General features: G+C 40.0%; 1 long non-coding RNA gene across 2 annotated transcripts in view; it reads right to left on the bottom strand.

Annotated features, from left to right (window-relative positions):
• LOC311420874 overlaps positions 1 to 21,881 on the bottom strand; it is a 101,145-nt gene that overhangs the window by 29,304 nt on the left and 49,960 nt on the right. For both annotated transcript variants that reach the window (XR_014684580.1, XR_014684581.1), the window contains exons 2-3: positions 3,235 to 3,426; positions 2,427 to 2,612 (exon numbers count right to left, since the gene is read on the bottom strand). This is a non-coding gene — a long non-coding RNA (uncharacterized lncRNA). The remainder of the gene's footprint in view (positions 1 to 2,426; positions 2,613 to 3,234; positions 3,427 to 21,881) is intronic.

The following is a 21,881-nucleotide window of genomic DNA, read 5'->3' as shown; positions in this document are numbered from 1 at the left end:
CTAAGTCATTAAAAGTTTTAATATAAGAGATTAACTATTGCTATTGTTGCTCGGTAAGAATAAATTATCTTTAAATACTTTTTTATGCCCTCCTGGTAGCAAATCAGGAACCTGAGCTTGCATGCAAGGAGGACCCTGGCTGTGGAGCTGGAGAGAAGCAGAGTTCCCCTTCATTAAAATTAAGTGTGCAGCTCGAAGAGCAGGGCTGCCCTGTGTGACTCCACTCCTCCGAGCTGCATTGTGAGCTCCAGACCGCAGTGGAGTTGGTGCTAGAGCCACATTCAGACAATCTGTGTGGCTTCAATCTATTGTAAGAAGAAACCACAGATGCTCAGCGTGTCTGGTAGTTAATTCCCCAAAGCCCATTCTTCTGTACTGTACAGAAGAATGAAAATAATTTGGGATGGATTCAGTAGAGATCCTAGCAGCATAAAGAGGACCTCTGTGGACTAAATGCAGAGTTGCAATCCCCAAACCTCTATGTTTGGGTCGGACTAAACTTAATCTGAAAATCCCAGACACTCTTACAATTGTCAGGTGCCTCAGGGGTCCATGCAGGGGTCCATGCTGGAGCTGGGGGACCCCAAGGCAACATGACCACCTCGAGACATGGTGAGCATGTTGTCTTGGAAGGTGATGGAAAAGGGAGGCTGCTGAGACCTGACTGAGTCACCCGAAGAGTGCTGGGGATGTGTCTGCTGTTGCTGCAGGGAAATCAGAAACTGCAGAGAAATGTAAGTCCTTGGAGGACAGCTTAGTAATTAGATATCACTGCAGATCTCAGATAATACTACATGAGCTCACAGACGGGCAGGTGCAAACAGAAGGGATGAGCTGAAAATCGGGGCTTTAATTTTCCCAGCACAGCAACCAGATCTTATTAAGGCACAAGCAGGTTTCTCATACAGACATTCTGCAAGACATTGATGTTAAAAATAGGTATCACATATCCTTGTAGTTATTGTATCAGAGGTGAGAGGATTCCATACAGAGTGCATAGATTAAGAAACAAGAATTAAAAAAAAAAAAGAAAAAAAAAAAAAAAAGAGAGAGAGAGAGAGAAAAGGAAAAGGAAAGAAAATAAGGGGGAAAAGGCAAAGAGCAGAGCAATTTTACCTGTCTTTAGGTTACATGGCAAACATGAGCATGCCTTTCACACAAACTGGCAAATTCTACATGGCACCATCAGGTGACTCTGAGGAGGTACCCATGGGCTTTCATTAAGAGGAGCCTTTCGCAGACGGCGTTGGAAACTCAAAGAGGGAATAGCCAGCAATTTCCTAGAAGCACACTTCGCGGTACAGTATCAGCAAACTGAATTTGCCTTGGAAATGCCACCGCAGCTCAGGCTGGGTGGTGCTGCCTGCTATTTTGTAGTTATTTTTGATCCAAGATTAAGTGTCTTTTTATTTTGTTGAAATGGATTTTAATTGAATGTGCTTCTCTGCTCGAGGTGCACCAAACTAACGTGGTTTGGTGTTTTTCTTTCCCAAGTCCTAGGGGAACGTGCCCCTAGACCAACATTAGACTGTTTTGTTTTGTGTTTTTTTTTTTTTTTTTTTTTCTTCTCTCTTTTTTTTTTTTTCCCCCCTTGGTCAAAAGATCCAGTGTGTGCTAATTCTGTCGTACTCTCTCTCACTCAATCACTCATATTCAGTGCCCCCTAAAGAAACATTGCAGAAGCCAGAAGGCTAAGAAATTACCCAAATGAACTGCCTGTGCTTTGCCCTCACATATCACATACTGAATTGTTGCCACCTTGCTGGTAAAATTAGCCACGTGTTTCACAGTGTTACCTTTACTTATCAAATAACAGAGAAGGTGCTGTGCTATGCTATGTCAGGTCAAAAAAATATCCAAAATTGGTACCAATCAGGGCTCGAGGACTTAAGAGAGAGGGAGAAAGGTACCTTGAAGAACTATGTTAGCTAATCTTTTAAATTAAATATTCAAAAGTCTGTGCTGACATGGGGTGGGTATGCCTTCTTCATCTAGAAAGGTACCTCTATACATGCTTAATTTAAAGATAAAAAGTAGTTTTAAGTTCAAATGAAACCCACTGATTTTATGTCTTTGCAAACTCATGTCTTTAGTCAATTGTCCTGAATGCTGAAAGGAGTTCAAGAAACAGTTTATCTGATTAAAAATGCAATCTTGCAGTGATATTTCTTTGATATTATATTTTTTTAGAAGAAAGCATCTTGATTTTTCACTTTTAAAACATGTCTCAAAACTTGTTTAAATTTTAAAGCATCAGCAATAAAACAAACGGTTAAATCAGAGCAAGGACTTTTTTTTCCTGTCTCGTTTCTATTTTCTATCTCAGTTTGGAATCGAAAGGCATTTGTTTCAAGTCAACTCAAGTAATAAAATTAAAAAAAAAAAAATTAGTTCAGCCATAGAGCTGAAAAACCAAATTTTCATACCTGTTCTGTCCATGGGTTTCTTGAGTTATCAGGGCAGGCACCAAAAGGAATTTACCTCCCACTGCAGCTGGGTCATCATCCTTGACAATGTGAAGGCCACAGAAATTCTGCTTGCGAACAGGACTCTTAATGTCCAATCCAAACTTTTCCTCCATAATCATGACATCTTCATTTTTCTTAGGCTACCTAAAATTAGAAGGCACCATCATCACTAAATACAATTTATGGATAAATGAACAGTTTTCTGCAATAACAAAATGATAATAACAAGTGGAAAAATTATTGAAATCCGCAGTTTTGAGAGTAACGCAGGTCTTTTGCCTGTGGCTTGACTACCCTGCAACCTGCTGTCTTTCCCAATAAAATTCATCCACCTCTGCTGCAACTTGTTGTAACCTACCTAGGCAACTGGTTTTACATAAATTGTCTGAGGACTTAAGATTACCCATGGCTGAGTTTGAAGTTTCCATGTATTAAAGGTTCCCTGAAACATGTGAGATTTGGATTATACATGATAAAATATTATGCACTGAGGTTGCATTTGTAGCAACCCAAATTTCAAACAGAGCAGCAAAAACCACAACATTCCCCTGGGGCACTGACCCTTCCCGGTCATTCTGTTGTTATAGTGAAGTCTTTGCTACCCAGTTCTGAGAATAAATGGAGTAGCTTTTTGTATTTCACCAAATCCAGTTGCTTTGGTTAGAGTTTGATTTGTGTCACAGAATTTTAAAGACTAAACTACAATGAAAACAAAACTTAGTGAGGTGATGAAGACACCACACAAATAATGAGAGTGAAAACCCACAAGGTGTACAAGGCAAAACATGAAGCAGGGTGAGTGCAGCCAGTTGCCCATCCTTGTACAGGTGATGCAGCAACAGGACCAAAAATCACAAGATTGAGGTTTCCTGGGTTTTCACTCTGAGCTCTGTCTTTGGGATAGGGAGAATCTCATTGACAGCTTCTTCGCTGGAGTAAGAGTCTGCAGCCAAGTCTCCTGTTACGTCACCAGCAGAGAAAAAAGAAAAAAAAAAAACAAAACACAACCCTTTCAGTTCCCCAGCCTTCTGCAGCCCAATTTATGTCCAATTTGCAGACTTTCAACATAGCAGCCTCACAGTTCATAAAATCAAACTCAGCCAGGGCTAAGTCTCTGGGTAATGGATTTAGGATCACTTGAGGTGTTACCGGCAGTTCATGATGGGTAACTTTCTTGTTAACTAAAGTCCCTTTTGCTAAATGAGTTCCAGGTTTAACTCTCCCCAGCCTTCACCCTCCCTACTCCCCCCACCCATTTTTTGTTTCCTTTTTTTACTTTTTTTTTTTTTTTTTTTTCCTTTTTGGCAGCACCGCTCTGGATGGGAAGGGAGGGGGAGAGGAGGTGGCACAGGACTTTTTATTAGCCTGCGCGTGGAGGGCTTTTCATTGCGAGGGCTATGGGGAGCGGAGACAGAGGGAGAGCGAGGGGAAAAAAGAGGTGGGATAAGTTGGTCTTTGTGTAAGGGGAAGGTGCTGAAAGGAAGGCTGTGTGCTGGGGCCGGGGGATCAGCCCTCTGGCTCCACTTGTCTACACAGGGACTATGGAGACAGCCGCGTGCGTAGACCGGTGCTTTTTGGTTTCCGCAGGTAACTGCGAGCGCTGCGGGGAACACGGCCAAGGAGAGCAAACCACAGATTGCACGTGGGGAGGGAAGCGTGGCCCCTCGTGGCCAGCACCAGGGTCCTCGGGGCCAGCAGCGCTGCCAACGGCCCCAGCCTCGCAGCAGGGAGGGGATGGCTCCCGTCAGCCGCCGGCCTGAGCTGACAGAGCTTCAGCACAGATCAGCTGTGTGTTGCTACTCCTTTGATGTCGGATTTTCCAGCTGAGAAGCCACGCTATTTATCTGGCAGCAAATAACAGCTGAACGTGGTGCAGGGAGGGGACGCATCACTTCCAAGCGCTGCTGAGCTTGGGGGACCACCGTCCCGAGCAAACCATCAGGTTGCTTTAAATCACCCTCTCCATCTGATAAGTTTGCAGAATTTGAGTAAACATTGTCAAAAAGCTGCTGGAAGATGCTCTGTTTTCTCCCTTCTCTCCTGGCTCACCCCCCACCCCATCCCTTGAAAGAGAGAAAGGTGAAGCAGTGCTGTGGGAGCTCCTGCGCACCATTCCCCCCCAAATATCTGATCTGAAATTTGTCAAGGTGAATGGAGGGACTGTTCCTGGGTCTCGTTTAACATCACATCAGGGATCTAAGTGGGATGAATGCGTGTTGGTGGGCTAGCATTTCTCTGGGGCAGGAGCAGTAAAACAACATTAGGAACAGGACACACTGAATTGCCAGCCCTTCCCATAGGGTGAGGGAGAGCAGCGTGACCCTCAGCAGCTAGGATGCAGCTTTAGTTTATGGTCTGAGGAGGCCCTCTACAGACATGGCTACAACATGGAATTTGGGTGCAGATGCCAGCTCCCAGAGCCTCCCCCTTGTTCCCAGAACCCCCATCCCGGACAGCCAGGGGCCCAGCACGAGCACTGCCGAGCTCTCTGCCCACCTCCATCCACCATCACCCTCTTTTTTTTTTTCACTTCCTCAGACACAACGACAGATGTGGGCGTTTGAGACGCTGCATGGCACCTTTGGGGTGCCTGCGGGAGCTGAGGCAGGACCAGGTCACCACAGGCCGGACAGGGCAGCCAGGGCTGCACCGAGGTCCCTTGGGCTGGAGCTGTCGTGCCACAAACCAGCACAAGGCGTTCAGGTCAGGCTCCACGTGATGGAAATCAGCACTAATCCTGTGAGCTGCAGCTAAGGATGTTTCCATGGGATTTTAGTCAAGCACGTCTGACAAAAAACCTTTTATACACCAAAGCAGGAAGAGAGCACGTTAAACCAACTCTTCATGACAGAGTGGCCTTCCTAGTCATTTATTATCATCTATCCTCAGATGATTTCTTATCCTTCTTTTTCTCGTCATCTTTGGTTTCTATTTTCTTTTGCTTCCACACAATTCACTTCTCTCCCTCGAACAGCGTTTCTGACAGAAATAAAAAATGTGGCAGTTGAGATTTGTTTTGTTTCTAACCAAAGCAACCACTTTGTCATTTCTCTTTGGATGACCACTTCTTTCAAACATTTACCTTCCGAGTGTTTTCTTTTGTTGAAAAAATAATCACCCTGGGAGCTCTGTGCCTTCTTTCTCTGTCCTGTACAGTGTGGCCTAAGGGACAGGGTTTGGCAGCCCCAGGGCTCACAGCAGCTCCTTCCAAATGTCAGAATATCATTCCCATGGCAGAATAGATCAGAACTAACCAGAACAATCAAAAGTAAGTGGTTCTTAATGGGGAGATACCATTTTAATGAGATCCAACCTAACTGCAGCAGAGGGTTTGTCTGCAGCAAGGTTCCTCATTTGAAATATGCCGGAGGTAAAACAGTATTTCAAAGCTGTTGAAATGTCCCATTTCATCATCTTACTATCAAAAATTGGCCCTGTTTTCTGGTCCAAAGCAGCATTTTGGTTTGAATCTGAACCAAGGTAAAACACTATCATTACTGAAGGGCCCCCAGGAGAAAATGGTTAAAATGAAAATAGTGCATTTGACATAATACATATACCTTTGCTGTCAGGTTTTGAATTTTGTAAGTATTTTAGCATTTTTACCCATTGTTTCAGCTCAAGGCAGAAGAAAATACCAAACACCCAGACCCCCCTCAGAAGGTAGGACCTCTCCTCACCCAGTTTTGAATACTTTTCTCACACACACACACATACACAGGTCTGGCTCAAGTTCATGAAGCAAACAGCTGTGGGGACTGTATTTCTGTATTTCCCTGCCCAGAGTTGACCGCCCTACAGCATAGGCAGCGGTGAAGCCCCGGTGACTGCTGCAGAGCTGCAGCCCTTCAAAAATATCCCCTGTGGGCTGTGAGATGGGCTGCTCCTTCCCTCCTGCTCCTTCCAAACAGTTCTCCTGAAACTCAAAGGTCAAAATGCCTCAGGAGGGAAAAAAGGCATAGAGATGAGATTTCTGTGATCACCTTGCTCATCACCCACCACCTCACCAGCCCCCAGCCCACCCCAGTGCTCTGTTCATGCAGCATTTGGGCACTGTACAATGATTTGTTTTCTCCCTTGCCTGTACTCTTGCTGTTACTGGTAATGCTGCTATTTTGCCCGGAGCTCTCATCACAGGCATGGATCCGGTGGTGTAAGGTGCTGCACAGAGAAGTGAGCTTGCAGTCTAAGTTTAGCACACCCTACAGCCCTGCGGATGGGTGTACGTTACATTCTGGCTGCAATAAAATTAGCCCAGTAGTGATTTATTATTGATATCAAATAAAAATCCACTTGATAATCTAGATTCTCTACCTCCAGGAGAATATTTTCTTTCCTTTTTTTAAGATGCCAGCCAATGTTTTATAATCACAGCCTCTGAGAAGCCTGAAACTATAAATGGAACATTATAGTAATTCAAGTGGAGAACTCTCTTCCACTCCATTTCATCGCTATTTGTTTTGAGTAACTTATATTGTCATCCGAGCCTTTTTTCCTCCTGGAAGGGTGCAGCTCCACTCATTGTGGTTATGCCAGCTGCCTGCATTAGCTCAGTGAGCGCACTCCCTGTAGCCCAGCCGGGTATTGTCTTTCAAACTAAACAAATAATTTTATTTTAAAGAGAGAGAAAGAAAGAGAAAATGTCAGCCAGCCGCCCTGATTCCCCATAGCTGTACTTTCACTGGCTTTTGTGATCAGTGTGGCCGAGGTTGTGTGCTCTGTACATAGGGAATGACTGCCTGACAATAACAAGGAATGATCTCTTACTAAAATCTACATTTATATATATATATAAAGGGATTTTTTGGAAACAAACTCATGAATTAGATTAGATGTTAGGAGGAAATTCTGCACAATGGGAGAGGTGAGGCCCTGGCCCAGGTTGCCAGAGGAGCTGTGTGTGCACAATTCCTGGAGGTGCCCAAGGCCAGGCTGGGGGTCCCTACCCCTGGCAAGGGATGGAGCAAGGTGGGCTTCAAGCTCCCTCCCAAACCAAGCTATTCTATCATTCTACACCAGTCCATCCATTATCTATCAGACTGGATTGAGCCCATGTCCACCATACTGGTGTCACATTTTGGCAAAGACCAGCACTTCATGAGAAACCACAAGATGCCAGGGTGACAACAAGTGTGGAGATGGTGGCACCAGGCTCATCCAGATCCTTCCAAGTCAGAGACAGATACTGCAGATTATGGGAATTTAATTCCTTGAATGCTAAGCATATGTGTATGTGCATATATATGTGAGAATATACATGTGTGTTAAGAAGTCATTGTTAATAAAAACAAAAATGATATCGATAATTGATTACTGGTTCTGTTTTTACCACTTCATACTAGATCACACTGAAATTCCAAGAACATAAAGCTAATCTTTCAATTCAAGTGGGATTTCGAGCTTGACTCTTTCTCACTTTAAAAAAATGCAAATAACTAATTTGAGTCAGGATAGAGACCTTTTGAATACCAAAGTAATATTAAAATAAAAACATAGTTTCATGTTATGCAAGTATCAATATCCATCAATATATCAATATCAATATTAAGGTCTGATCTTTCAAAAAATAACATGTAATAGTTATTCACTTTAAATGTTAACTACTGTTAACTGGTAGGCATGTTGGCTGCTTTTTAAATAACTTAATTGCTTTTCAAAACATTTGTGGTGAGAAAGAAACTCCAAACGTATGGGACAAAGCTCTATTCATATTAATAGCAGGCAGTACTGTCCCAGACTGCTGTACAACACAGCACTCCATGGACTTGGGGATTTATTGAGGAGCTTGGAGTCATGGAGGTTTAATCCTACGTCCTTCTTTGCTTTTTATCTTCATTTTCTCCTCTTTGTTTCTCAGTTTCATGAGCTATAAACCACAGATAATAAAGCTGACAAACCAGCTTACCTGTTAAAAACAGAATTTTCTTTTTCAGATTGTCAGAACTGTGTTCTCCATACAAAGAACGTTTTAGCAGATTAGATGATTTCTATAATTGATACCAGAAATTGATATACAATTTCTGAAAATATAAGTGCTGTTTCAAAGCAGTTGCAAGTCTTGAAGGAATCTGATCAGCTGTAGTAAATAACCAGGAACTTCATTAGTTTTCACTGCATATCTGAATTTAATATTTATAGATAGAAATATGTAGAGCTTTTAACTCTGTATGCAAACCAACATTCATTTCAGAGAATATAAATCTTTCAATTAAAAGTCTTTGAACTGAAAATGTGCCTGCTGCGAGTAACTTAAGATGCAAGTGTATCAAGTGGCATGGGTACCAAACTAAAAATAGATAAATGAATTCTTAAAATTATAATCAAGCAGAATTTCGTTTCTTTCTAATTCTGTAAATAGAACTGGGAAATATTTCTAGTTGTTAGGAAATCCGCGAAGGTATAGAGTGGGAGCTAAAGCAACTGCAGCATCCATCAGGCAGGTTTGTGAGGGATGAAACCCCACCACAGGTGCTGACATATGCTCTAGGGCCAGCCCAACAAGCTTTGCAAGCCCAAGCTCATCGTTGCTGAATTCTTGTAAGAATTATTTTTCCTCTGTAGCTCAGACAAAACAGCAACATTTGCTTTTCTCTGTTTTCTTTCTTTTCTTTTCTTTTCTTTTCTTTTCTTTTCTTTTCTTTTCTTTTCTTTTCTTTTCTTTTCTTTTCTTTTCTTTTCTTTTCTTTTCTTTTCTTTTCTTTTCTTTTCTTTTCTTTTCTTTTCTTTTCTTTTTTTGAAATATTCATGTAGACAACTACTTGCCAGGTACACCATCACACTTTCCATTCTCCTCAAAGGAAAAAGGAAGGAGAATTGATGCTACTTGTAAACCTCGTTTCCATGTTTTCCTTTTTTTTTTTTTTTTTTTTTTTTTTTTTTTTTTTTTTTGTCACTTTATTTTAGCACACCAGTAAAACTCTACCACATAACCAACTTTTAATTTAGCCCAGCTGACGAATACAGCCTAATAATAGCTTAACAACAAATAACTGTGGAAAGGACAGTCTGTATTGATATTAAGTTATTTAAAATGCCTCGTCTCCCTCTAATTATAAAAAGAAAAGCAACTGAAAACAAAGTAAAGGTGCGGCACAACCATTAGCACCTAACCAAAATTCCTACATGCAACTTCCCAGGAGTGTGGATTCGGCTAGAGTACAAGTAAAATATAAAGTACCCAAGCTTTTGTTTTATAAGGCAAAAAAAAAGCTAACCAAACCGTAGTTTGTAATTCTCTTGCTAAGGCAATATTAAGGAGAGAGAGAATGGGCCTGACCAGCAAATAATTATTCAGCAAAAAATATGTGCAGGTGAACTGAAACTTCATCTTTGGTTTGGAACTTTTTAGCCTTTGAATGTATTTGCAAGAAAATTGCAGCAACTTTCCAGTGAAACTTCTCCCATCGCATCCCTTGTTAAGGTTCCACCTTATAATGTCAACATGAAATATTTTCAGTTGTGAGGGAAGCATATATTTTTTTTTCCCTGCAAAAAATATTTTGCCAAAATATATAGCAGAGCTGCAAGATCTTTCTAGTATCTCTTTGGGTGTCTTAATCTCCATCATTTAAAAAGCAAAACAAACAAACAAAAATCATATAATTTATTAGTCTCAAATTGTTGCTTTTGCCTTAGACAGCATTCAAACTATCTGCATATTAGACAGTATTTAAACTATTTATCTCCACATGAGTCAGTCAGGGAGGCCACAAGTAGCGCAACTTTGGGTCATATCGCAAGGAAAAGACCATCTGAATTCCCTGGAAGCACCAGGAAAATGAAGGCACATCTGGGGTAGGCCCCATTCTTTCAGTGAAAGTCCCCAGAAAACCTTCATACATGGCCATAGGCCCGCTCTGAGGAGCTCCATGCAAACCTATCCCAAAGGGACCTTCCGAACCCACGTTCTGGTGAACAGCAGGGCCAAAGCAGGTGGGACAGACTGAAGCCTGGGCAATGAGCTCAGCAAACACATCCACTTCCAGTGACTCTAACAGTTGGGAAAGAATCTTGACAAAACAAATGGCTCCCCATAAACATGTCTAAGGAAATTAAGATGCTACAACTGATCCGCTTTAATAAAATTACGCAGTCGGCTCGGTTTCCAAAGTTAGTCACTGTATTTTCTGCATCACGCCATGCAATTAATCCTTCCTAAAATAAACGGACTGATTAAAATTCCATTATCCTGACAGTTCACAATAAACCATGGGACCAATGATCCCTTTTCTTTTTAACCATTTAAGCCATTATAATTAATTCTGGATTTATGTCATTTGCTGGTAAATGTTACGATCACCTTACTAACTACTTAAACAATTTCAAACAGTTGCACTCGTTCTCAAACATGTAAGCAATGGACAATAATTGAACTATTTAAGCTGATTCACATTTCATGAAGTTTCCTTTATACACAAAGCTCAGTATTGAGTCGCTGGGGTCTAGTTTGTTTGCCTCTTTTTTTTCAGTATCTAATTAAATGTTCATTAAAAAAAAAAAAAAAAAAAAAAAAGTTAACACTTTGGAAAAAGATGGGGAAGTGTCTTAATTTGCCTTCATGATTATTTTTGTCTCACATTCAATTTGTGAGTGGAAAGAGACCTCCTGAAGAACATTCTTTTATATTATTATTTCAAACATACTAAAATAATGCCAATATTTTTCTTACCAAATTTTCTGCAATTTACTTTTGCCCAAAGTCAACCTTCCTTAGCATGCCCTCTGTTTTAGGATGACAACCACTACACTCATAAAAACACATGAAGTTATAACCATTTTTCCCAACGGAATCACCTTTTGCTCAGATGGCTCTAGTTTTTACAGCAAACACACCAAGAAATGAAACCAATCCTACAATCAAGCTTATTCCAGGTAAAACTATTTGAGATTTCCTTTGGCCTCTTTCTGCCATCCCTCCTGGCCTAGACATGCCAGAGCTGATCCCACCAGACCCCACCATCCTGGCTTGTTGAGAGGGCGCTTGGCCATCACCACTCTCCAGCCCCTGATAATCTCCCAGTTCTCATGACAATTGTGCCACACCAAGCACAAGTCTTGGTTTGCAACCCCTTCTGATCTGGCTGCCTTATTCAGGCAGGACTGCTTGAATCAATTTTCATGGGACTGGAGGTTTGCGAGATCCCCCCTTGTCTCAGTCTGTGGCCAAAACGATGAGATGCAGTTATTCTACATAGTACAGTGATTGTGCAAAATAGGAAGAGAAGAGCTAGCTTGGAGAAGGTGGATTTACTAAATCAACTGCTGTCTTGCATGTATTTTGTGGGTACAATTTTTTCTGGACATTAAAATTTCCAGAAAGAAATCTAAATAAAAAATGAGGTGGTACAATGCTAATAAAATTACCACTTAAATAGACTGGTCTTGGTTTTGGAAAAGAATTTCAAAATTTTAGCTGTGATTCAAAAACTGTGATTGCAAACAGAGATATAATCTCCAAATATTTTAGAAGGTGGAAATCCATTTTCTAACCAGCCCTACTTATGACTGGGTAGATGGTTTACTTATCCAAACTAACACTGACCTTCAAAAATGTTAGGGTTGATGTCAGTGTTTGGGCTGAGGTTTGGTTTGGCTAGTTCTTATTTTTCCATAGCAGTTTACCCATCCCTAGAAGAGATGCAGCTCTGAAATGAAATAAAAAGAATAATGCTAAGCACACATAGGACAAACTGAGCTTCTACTTAATAAAAGTAATAAATAATAATAATAATAAAAAACACTTTAACTCATCTTTATCTGGTTGCACACAGTGCTTTTTAACACAGCAGCTGATCACATTATGAAAACCATCAGCCATAATAGCAATGCCTGATGAAAAGGAGGAAAGAAAACAGATTTATTAAACAGCTAAACTTTGTTTACATTGATAAATGAGCCTTTCTAGAGATCCCAAAGTTCATTTTGAAACCCTTTTTTAGCAGCTATGTAGCTGGCCAGCTGTGGGAGCCTCCTGGGATTCCCCCAGTGTCGTTCGCAGAAACCTTCCTTCTAAGTTTCTCCCGAGGTCTCCTGAGCTGTGCCCAGGTGCTGAGATTTAAGGATGTGCTATTCCTCACATCGGCTGCACAGGATGGACTCTCGCCCATACTGTCAGCACCCTGAGAACAAGAAAAGGCCTTCTTTGTGCACTCTCTCAAGGCCCTGCACTGTGGCTATCTCATTCTGTTTCGAATTAACATTGGTGGCGATTTCCGCTGGGTTTGCTTTGTAGAAAGACCTCTATGTTCTGCGGCAGCTCTCCGATTGCAGGGCGCCATGGGAGGCTGCAGGCAGATGCAAATAGTGTTGTCTCAGTTCACTCCCGTGGTTTTGCTTGCCTAGAAGGCTTAGAAGGAAAGAGACGAGGTTTCGGCCATTAGCAGGCCGGTGGACACAAAAACCAGAAAATTGGGTTTTAAGATACAGGGTGAGCTTTGCACGATGTGTTTTGTGCCGAACAGTGATGACTGCGAAGTTGAGTACAAAAATTCTGTCTCCCTTCCTTTGGCCTCCAGAAAGGATGGAATGGTTGTGCATATTCATTGGGATAGCTGCAGAAATCAGAAGGGGTGAGGCTAAAATACATTTGTGTTACAAAATATATAGGACAGGGTACAAAAGCCCAATAGTATATAGTGAAAGAGCTGCAGCGAGTATTAGATCACAACCTAGACGTGATATAAATTTTAATCCAAGGTGCAGTGTTTAGACAAATCATTCCTGAGTCGTGCTCCAATCTCAGAGGTCCCATGTACTCCAACCACCGGGAAATGTGCAGAGTGAGGGGCAGTGCCTGGCATGGAGTGCCGACTTCCTGCGGCTGCATTTTCCTGCACTCGTAGCAAGATCACAGACAATATATATAGGCCTGTACAAACATACAAGGATGATTAATACTTCCTTGTGATTAATGGCATGTTTACTCCAAGGAATTACTCAATAATTACATGAATGTTTTTCCAATCCTTTGATATATTTTATTACTTTACAGCAAGCTGTACCGTAGATGCATCATGAGATATGGAAAAAAGCCAGGGTCAAAGCTATGCTTCTGATGCCATGTCACCAGCCCTGCTCATGGCCACAGAAATCCTCTTGACAGTTTGGTTTGGGCTCATGGGCTGTGAATTGCCCCATGGTGGCTGAGCTGACAGTACAGAAAGTACAAAAAGCCTTGTCCATGTATATATTTGGTAGAAACCAGTTTCAAAATGGGAAGAGTATTGTACTCAAATTGTGCCCACAGTCCCAGAATAGATGGATGTTTTTGCAAAAGCAGACAGGAGAGTTAACTTGTTGACACTGTACTTTAAACAGTAGGATTCAAAGTCAACAGAAGGTTGGTGAAAATATCTCTTCAGATTTATTTATTTATTTAATTGCATTAAACAAAACTTGCCTTTACTTCCCAATAAACCAAAAAATAAACCAAAAACGGACCAGTTTTGCCAACATATTCCAGTTTGGCAATGCAGATTTAATGCTGTTCAATCAGCATGGCTGTGGGGTTAAATATCTGAAGAATATTTTGCATGTCATGTATTTTTCAGGCATGCATCTAGCAGCTTGGTGGAACCGTAACCATTATGCCCCAGCGGTCTTCCTCATTGCTCCCAGGAGCACTGGGGAACAAGCAAGGCTTGAGACCTTAAACAGAAAACAGCCAAAGCAGCTCTGCAATAGCATTAAACGTGCACTGGTGCACACACATGCGCTCACATACACATACTATTTTTCCTCCTTCCTTTTCCTTTTTCCTCTTTTCTTTACCACTGCAATTTGTAAGGCAGTATTTTTTGGAACTTATCTCTTAACAAGCAAATGATATTTGTGAATACATTTATAGTTAATAATAATTACACTGCATTTTCAGGTAGATTGCAAGCTATCTGAAATGTGGAAACTTACAGCAGGAAATACATTTTTATTTATATTTTGTGTAAACCTGTTTATTAATTAAACACGTTAAAAAGTCAAAAAGAACATTAAAATGATCACTATTTATTTACAAATATTATATAAATGCAAATAATCATCTAATAACATATTATATAATCCTATATGCATTATATTATATATTTATATATAAATATAATATTTTAAAATATTTTCCCTCACAGCATTTTATTATAATGGCAAACAATCCAGCACATACAGTGGTCTGAGCATGGTAGGCTCACTGGAAAGGAAATGCAAGTTTCAAAATGTATATGCTGTATCCAACTGCATTACAGATACAGCTTTAGCTATAATGAACTATTTTCTTAATGACTGTCTAGAGGAAAAAATCACTGAAATGATGGATTAGACATCTCTTATAATTGTTCATTTAAAAACCCATTCATCTCCTCTGGACTCCATGGTGAATTGCTATAGGCAGACCAGACTTTAGAACCATTATGAAAATGTAGGACTTGGGCAGGAAAATCTCAGATGGGAGGAGATACCAGGAGTGAAGGGAAATGTGAAAATAAATAAATAAATAAATAAATATACATATATATATATATATATATATATATATATATATATATTTCCTCCACCCAGCTCTGAAGGATGATGCCCGCTTTAAGGGATCCCACAATGATAAATGGGTTTCCTATCACCACACTAATCCAGAAACCATTTTATTGTCCTTATAACGTATGTAATTCCCCCCATCTCTTTCCAAGGACAGAAACTATTTCAGGTTTATGCCTGAGCAACCTTTAGGCACCTTACAGGATATTTGGGAGTATTCTGAATTCAGGCTTCTGTTTTCTAGCTTCTCTGGTGCAAAGAGGAATGGATTTATATTTAGTCTGTGTTTCTGTGACTATTTTATAAACACAGGAGTTCTGAGACAAAATAATAATAATGTGAAAATGGACCAACCACAGTGATGGCAAATATATGGATCACATTTTAGTTTACAGTTACACAGAAAATGTTTTGCTAAAGTGGTGGTCCATAATGTAAGACTCACTTTTAATTACCCAGTACACTCATAGTTTGGTCAAAAAGTAAATAGATAACAAAGATAGAAAGAAGGACAAGAATTTCAGTGATCATGAAGTCATTGACCAGACAACTGAAATGACATATTTTATTAATTTAACTTTGGCTGCATAGCCATAGCATTCCATTGCCTGCAAAGGAATGTTTGATTTTAAGCTTTTATCTTTTCAGAGAATATTTTTGGCCCTTAAATATGTGAAGGTTATTTGTCTAACTCTGTTAAATTTCTAACTGCATTAGGAAATACTGTTTACTATTATTTAAACTAAAGTTAAAATTATTAGATATGAGGGTAATGAAATAGGAAACAATAACCTTTACTTTTCCTTGTCCATTAAATAATAAATATTTTAGATTTCTTACTTTAACTGTTCATTTGACTTTCCAGTCAGAAGCATTATTAGTAAATATATAGTTTATTAGTAAGGAATCACTATAGGAAAAGACTATATGTTAAATTTCATTTTCAGCTATCTTGACATGCCGTATTTGGCACAGTGTTCTAAGTGAACAAGCTGGTCTATATATTTCTGAGGAATTAAAACCATATGGCAACACCTTAAAAAAAAGCCCTTCCCTGGAAGCATCCTTGGCGTTTTCAAAATGTATATGAATTAAATGTAGCCATATTTATTTAAAAAGGATCTGTTCGGATTAGACATAGGCCCTCACTTCTGCTCCAAGAATGAAACTGCCAATATACTGCTCTAAATCAAAACTTAGTGACTTTGTTTCTAGTAATAGCCTCTTCGTCTCTAAATTGAACAACATATTTTATTTTTTGGCTAAGCTCAACTTTAGTGATGACTGTTAAATTAGGGCATTGATTAGAGGATGGGAATTTTCCCCTGCCAAGCTGGATAACTGGTATGATAATATTATCACTTAAAGGAGATTCCGGTCTTCACTGTCATTGGAAGGACTTCAGAAGACTTTAAATTAAGAGAAAATATTTGGATAGATATTAGCTAGTGCTCTGTGAATCAGTACTGAAACAGGCTTGGAGCATCCCTAGTTTAAGGGCAGCTGGCATGTGCAGGAGGCAGGAGACCTCAGAGCTGTTGAGGCACAAAGCTCCTTCCAAAATTCACATTCAGGAAACAGGACCAGGAAGGTGGCACAAGTGATCTCATGGACCTTGCATGTGTCCCTTCTGGACAGATACAGTAGTATTCCTTAAGTTCATCAAGGGTTTTGTAATATTAATATTCAGAAGGTCTCCAATCTCTCCAAGGTGATGAGGAGGAGCTAGGTCGCTGTTCCATCTCTTTCTCACTCAGTTGTGAGGTGGAAAAAGGTGCCTCTCTTGTCAAATGAACTGGTGACATTGTAAACTTTGACAAGAAGAGAAAACTCCTCCAACTCCTACCCAGCCCAATATGTGGTCAAATATATGACTTAAGCGGAAAGCATTTGATTAGATGAATGTAGGTATATAAAACCATTCAATTTGGTATAGATATTTTGATATAGGAAACATATTTTCAATTTTGTATTTTATGTCAGTGAGGAAGCATGTAAAAACTTTTCAGCAACATAATACCCTAAAAACTAAAGCCCTCAATTTTCCCCCTCCTCTTTTCCTATATACTTGTATATTTGCACATTTGGCTATGATGACAATTAGTTCTGTGCTACGGGACTGGATTGATTTCGCTTTCTGGGTCTCGTCCAGCTAAAACGTTACAGGTTCAAATACAGAAGCCTCTGGTTAATGAACTCCAGAAAGTGTAAAATACTGAGGCCCTGCAGTTACACGATCACCCTTCCGAACAGAAGCACTAATATCTAACAAGGCGAGCTACTGTTCTACCCTTTAGAAGAAGCTCATAAAAAGTAGGTTTAATTTGTCTGGGAAAAATAGACTTTAAAAAAGTGGTATAAGTTCCCTGGTGGAAAAACATGCTTCTATTATGAAGCCTTCCCACCAAATGTCTTGGAAATTAGGCAAAGTTAACATGTCCAGTTGGAGCTGAGCCAGGAACCGAACAGTGGATGTTCTCTTGTAAAAATCCTGAAAGCTGCAAGTAACCCATAAACAGTTTGCAGAGTGAGTCAAAATGGACCATTTTATGTTCCCTAATGGAAATACAGCTTATTTGTACATGGATTCAAAGTAACAATGTGATGTCATCAAATGATTTAAGGTCAGAAGCATAGCAAGAGTCAATATACAGTGGTGGATGGAAACATCCTATTCTTACTGAAGTATTTTGGAGGAACCACCAGCACTAGGGTTTGTCTTGGCCCTTCAGAGCTAGTACAGGAAAACCTCAGCAGCTCTATTCCTGGAATTGTAAGGTGGGAAGTTTACTGTAACCATCAGTCTAAGGTGGGCTTCCAGGACTATTAGTGAAGTTTGCATTCAGCTCAGAAGAAAAGAGAAATTTCCCATAGAAAAGCACACCTCTGACTGACATGACCAAACAATCAGTGTTCAGCCTTATCTCCAGAATTAACACTGAAATTTGCAGATCAGATTCAGAGCACAAATGGGTTTGAATCAGGTATTCTAGTTCACAGATTTGCTGTGGAAAAATGCACACCTGAAAAAAGTCTCCCTTGAGGATCAAGCTTCCTCCAAAGCAAGGGGAGGTGGGATGTCCCTCAACCTTTGACTTACTGCCAGAGGCCCTTTTCTGGCATTCTGAAATGTGAGATCTGATCTCTTCTTTCACAATATGATTTTAATTTGTAAAGTGGTTTTGAGCCTGTGGCAGAAAAAGCAGAAGGTTGAAGTGTTGTCCAGCACTGATACACGTTTTTTCCAAAACTTTAGAACCAGATGGGCTAAGAAGAGTCCTTCCATATGTCTTTGAAAGGCAGAAAACAGCAGTGGAAAGTTCAAACGAGGTGCTTGCAAACAGATAAATATGCAAATTTTGCCTAGATAGTATAACTCCCATAGATTATTTAGAGCAGCCATAGCTTGTTCATCAGCAGTTATCTTCTTAATTTCTTGAAATAAAGATTGACAGTGGCTCTTGAGTCATTTCTATTATTTATCTTATGCCATTTAGTTCTTTACTATTATACTTAATTACTATGATAAAAAAACATACACTTCTTTTGGATTTGGATCTTGCTTTGCACTTAGTTATAACAGTTGCCTTTTTTTTTTTTTTTTTTTAAAGAACTTACTATATACTAGTCTAGCTCAACTGCTTACTGAAAAAGCCAATACACAATCTCTAATTAAGGATGAATTCTGGAATGTGAACTTATATCTGAACTACATGTTCTGGTCTCAGTAGGAATATTAAAAGTTTCATAAGAAATAGTATAGCTGACATGAGTGGATAAATGAAGAATATAAGTAATTAATAGGAAGGATTCTAATTAAATAAGAAAACTGAAGATACATGCATGTCCCAGCTGGTTTTCCTTTACAGATGTTTTCCTACATGTTTTGGGGAAGTGAGTAGGATGACTACAGACAAACACAGGCACAGCAAAATGACATGAGATTACCAAGGTTCAGATGGAGGTAAATGGTAGAATATAGTAGATTTCTATTCCCTGACTTCCAATCCATGGGTCTTTTCTTATTCTATGGGTTCATCTTGTCTAAGAAAATTTCTGAAATAAGTTGAAAGCTTGCTCTTTGAAATGATATGGGAAATATCCAGTCATTTACTGAGAAATTTTGGGGAAGTTTCAGCAGTTCATTGTTTATTGCAAAAAATGAAACCTATAATTTTCAGGTTTATTTATTTTGATGAAAACTTCTGAATCAGTTCTACTTATTTATATTTGCAAGCAGTGAACTCATTTGTCTTTAATTTTGGCGGTAGGTCAGCTGCAGATTCAGTGGAACAAGTCACTGTTTAATCACCTTTCTGTATTTCATGGCAGCTGCCAATTAGAAGGTGGGAGAGAGGTACGGATAGGCAAGAACCATCTGGTGTACTCTAAAAGTAGATAATTTAGGAATGACATTTATTTGTATAAAAAATAGTGCCTTCTCTTACCTACCTGTTAGGCATGGCCCTTTCATGAATCTTGCCCACTGTTGCAAGAAAAGCAAATTGGAATAAAATGAGATGCCAAGAACAGCACTTGCTGGTTGGGAACATTACTGTTTTATTATAGGAAAATGCCTGTATCACACTCATAAAGAAACTATTAAAAATGTAGGTAGGCTACCCTTTCTACCTCCTTCCACATACCCACACCTACGCACAAAACCTTCCTTTCTTCTGAGCCCCAGTTTCAGCCAATTTCTTTATGAGGGTTGTGTCTAACCGAGCATCAGGAAAGTCACAGACAAAGAAGGGTATGAGTGGGAGGAATCATTCTGTTGCCATTACGATTCCATAAAATTTCGGTCCAAAAGGTGTAGCTTGGGATGCAGTGAGGAGTTCACTCATACACACAAAGTCTGCATAGGACGGGAGTGCCTACAGACCCAAATATACACAGCAGCATGTGTAGGCTCATAACCTTTATACCTGTCCTGCAACAAGTAGACATGATTCTGAAAGATTTAATTAGATACATGCTAAAATGTTGCTTGGAAAGAAATATTCAAGAGAACTAACAAACTGCCTTCCTTTTCAGCCTTTTGGTTGAGCTGTGTGGAGCTGGAGTTGAGCAGAAGCCACTAAATAAAGCAAGGAATGTAAATGTTGTTTTCTTGCAAGTTGACTGAAACCGAATATACTTGATAACAGGGCTAAGTCCTTGTGGGAGCTGAGCCGAGTCTTTCACACATTTCCTCAGGTAGGAAACCGCTGTGCAACATTTCAAAGAAACGTCCCTCCCATTTTTCTTAAAAGAGCTCTTTAGTGACTCCCTAGGTTGTGGTTTTTGAGTCCCACACACTGGACATGCCACTGGTTCTTTATAGGACATGGTATATGGAAGTCTCTCAGAAATATATTTTGCCTCGTTTACAGATCCATACTCCCACCCTGTGGCATTACCTGGCCTGGAAAGCCCACAGAAGACAGATCTCCCTCACTCCAGCCAAGCCCATAGCCTTGCTCTTGGGACATGCTCTTGCCTCCAAGCTTAGAAAAAAGGATGGGTCTCAGGGATTACACAGAAAAAAAGAGGACACAATTCAAAACTATTTTAGAGTAACCTTGAGTACAGCAAAACTCAGAGCTCAGTCCTCTTCATGCACAGTAAAAACTGAAATTATGTTCACTGTATCAAGAAAGATCCTCTGGATTTCCACCAGATGGGACAAAGGAATTTAACATCTGGAATTCATCCAAAGGCTAAAAGATCTTATAACTATAATGTCTGTGCTAGACTATTTCATTTCTATACAACATTTTCATTTCCAATTAGAATATACATGCACTCAAATCACTGTGCATGTAACTTTCCTATGGCAGCCTCTCACAGAGGGTTAGCACAGCAGTTCTTGAGAACTATTATGGCTTCAGCCTACCATGGGTTCTCCACACCCAGATTCCCAATTTTTGTTATGCCATTGTAAATCTAGAGAAACTGTAGTGATTTCAGTGAACTCGGGCTAGTGGAAAGCCAAAGTAAATACAATGAGTTGTCAAAAAAGTTATATCACATCTGCACTAGGATAACTGAAAGCATAATTTGCACTATTTTTTAATAATATGGTGTCTTAGCTCATTAAGAATGAGATCCTGCAAGCACTTACATACGTAACTTTCTTCATGAGAGTAGACCCAGTGCTGTCTATTTTTGTGAAGAATGCCAATATGCTAGATGTTGGGACTTCAGCAGAAACCACCCTGACTTCCACCAGCTAAAGCTCTGGTTTGCCATGCTCATACAGAGAAATGTCTGCTGTATTGGGTCCTTCTGATAACTTCCCCAGGAGATGATAAAAATAATAACTAAGACGCCTTGTTATAGGCTTCTGGCAAACACTGTAAATCTGTAGAGCAGAAAATCTTGAGGCTTAGGAATGGGGTGGTGGGGCTGGTAAAAGATTTAAAAATAGGATTGGCTTTGAGTGACAGTCAGATGAGAGATGAAACTTTTGGCTCCTTTGAACTATTTGGCACTGAAATCATACAAAAGCTTGGAAGGAAGTTACAATTCAGAAAGAAATCCTTCGTGTTCAGATAATCTTCTTGCTAGCAGAATCTGATCCCTCAATCCTCCTTCCTGTGAACCAACAATAAAGATAACTCCCGTCACAGCCACTGCTATTACTACAACGGAGCAGAACAGTCCTCCCAGCCAGCTGTATCCTACCACAGCAGCAAACACTCATCACCACATTTATATTTCAGAAGAGTAAAAGATGTTACATCTTGCCTAAACAGCGTGCTGGTAGCTCCAGGCCCACTGGGATCAGATGAGTAAAACAAGAGCAACTGAAAGGATAAATTCAAAGGTGAGATCTTGGTACCATTAAATGCAGTGGCAACAGTCTCACTGTCCTCTAAATCCGGGCTTTGCCCCAGATTAGATTCCTGT

Source organism: Aythya ferina (genome assembly GCF_964211825.1).
Source record: "Aythya ferina genome assembly, chromosome: 18".
Lineage (NCBI taxonomy): Eukaryota > Metazoa > Chordata > Aves > Anseriformes > Anatidae > Aythya > Aythya ferina.
The sequence above is the reverse complement of the archived record's forward strand: the minus strand, read 5'-3'. Positions and strand labels throughout refer to the sequence as shown.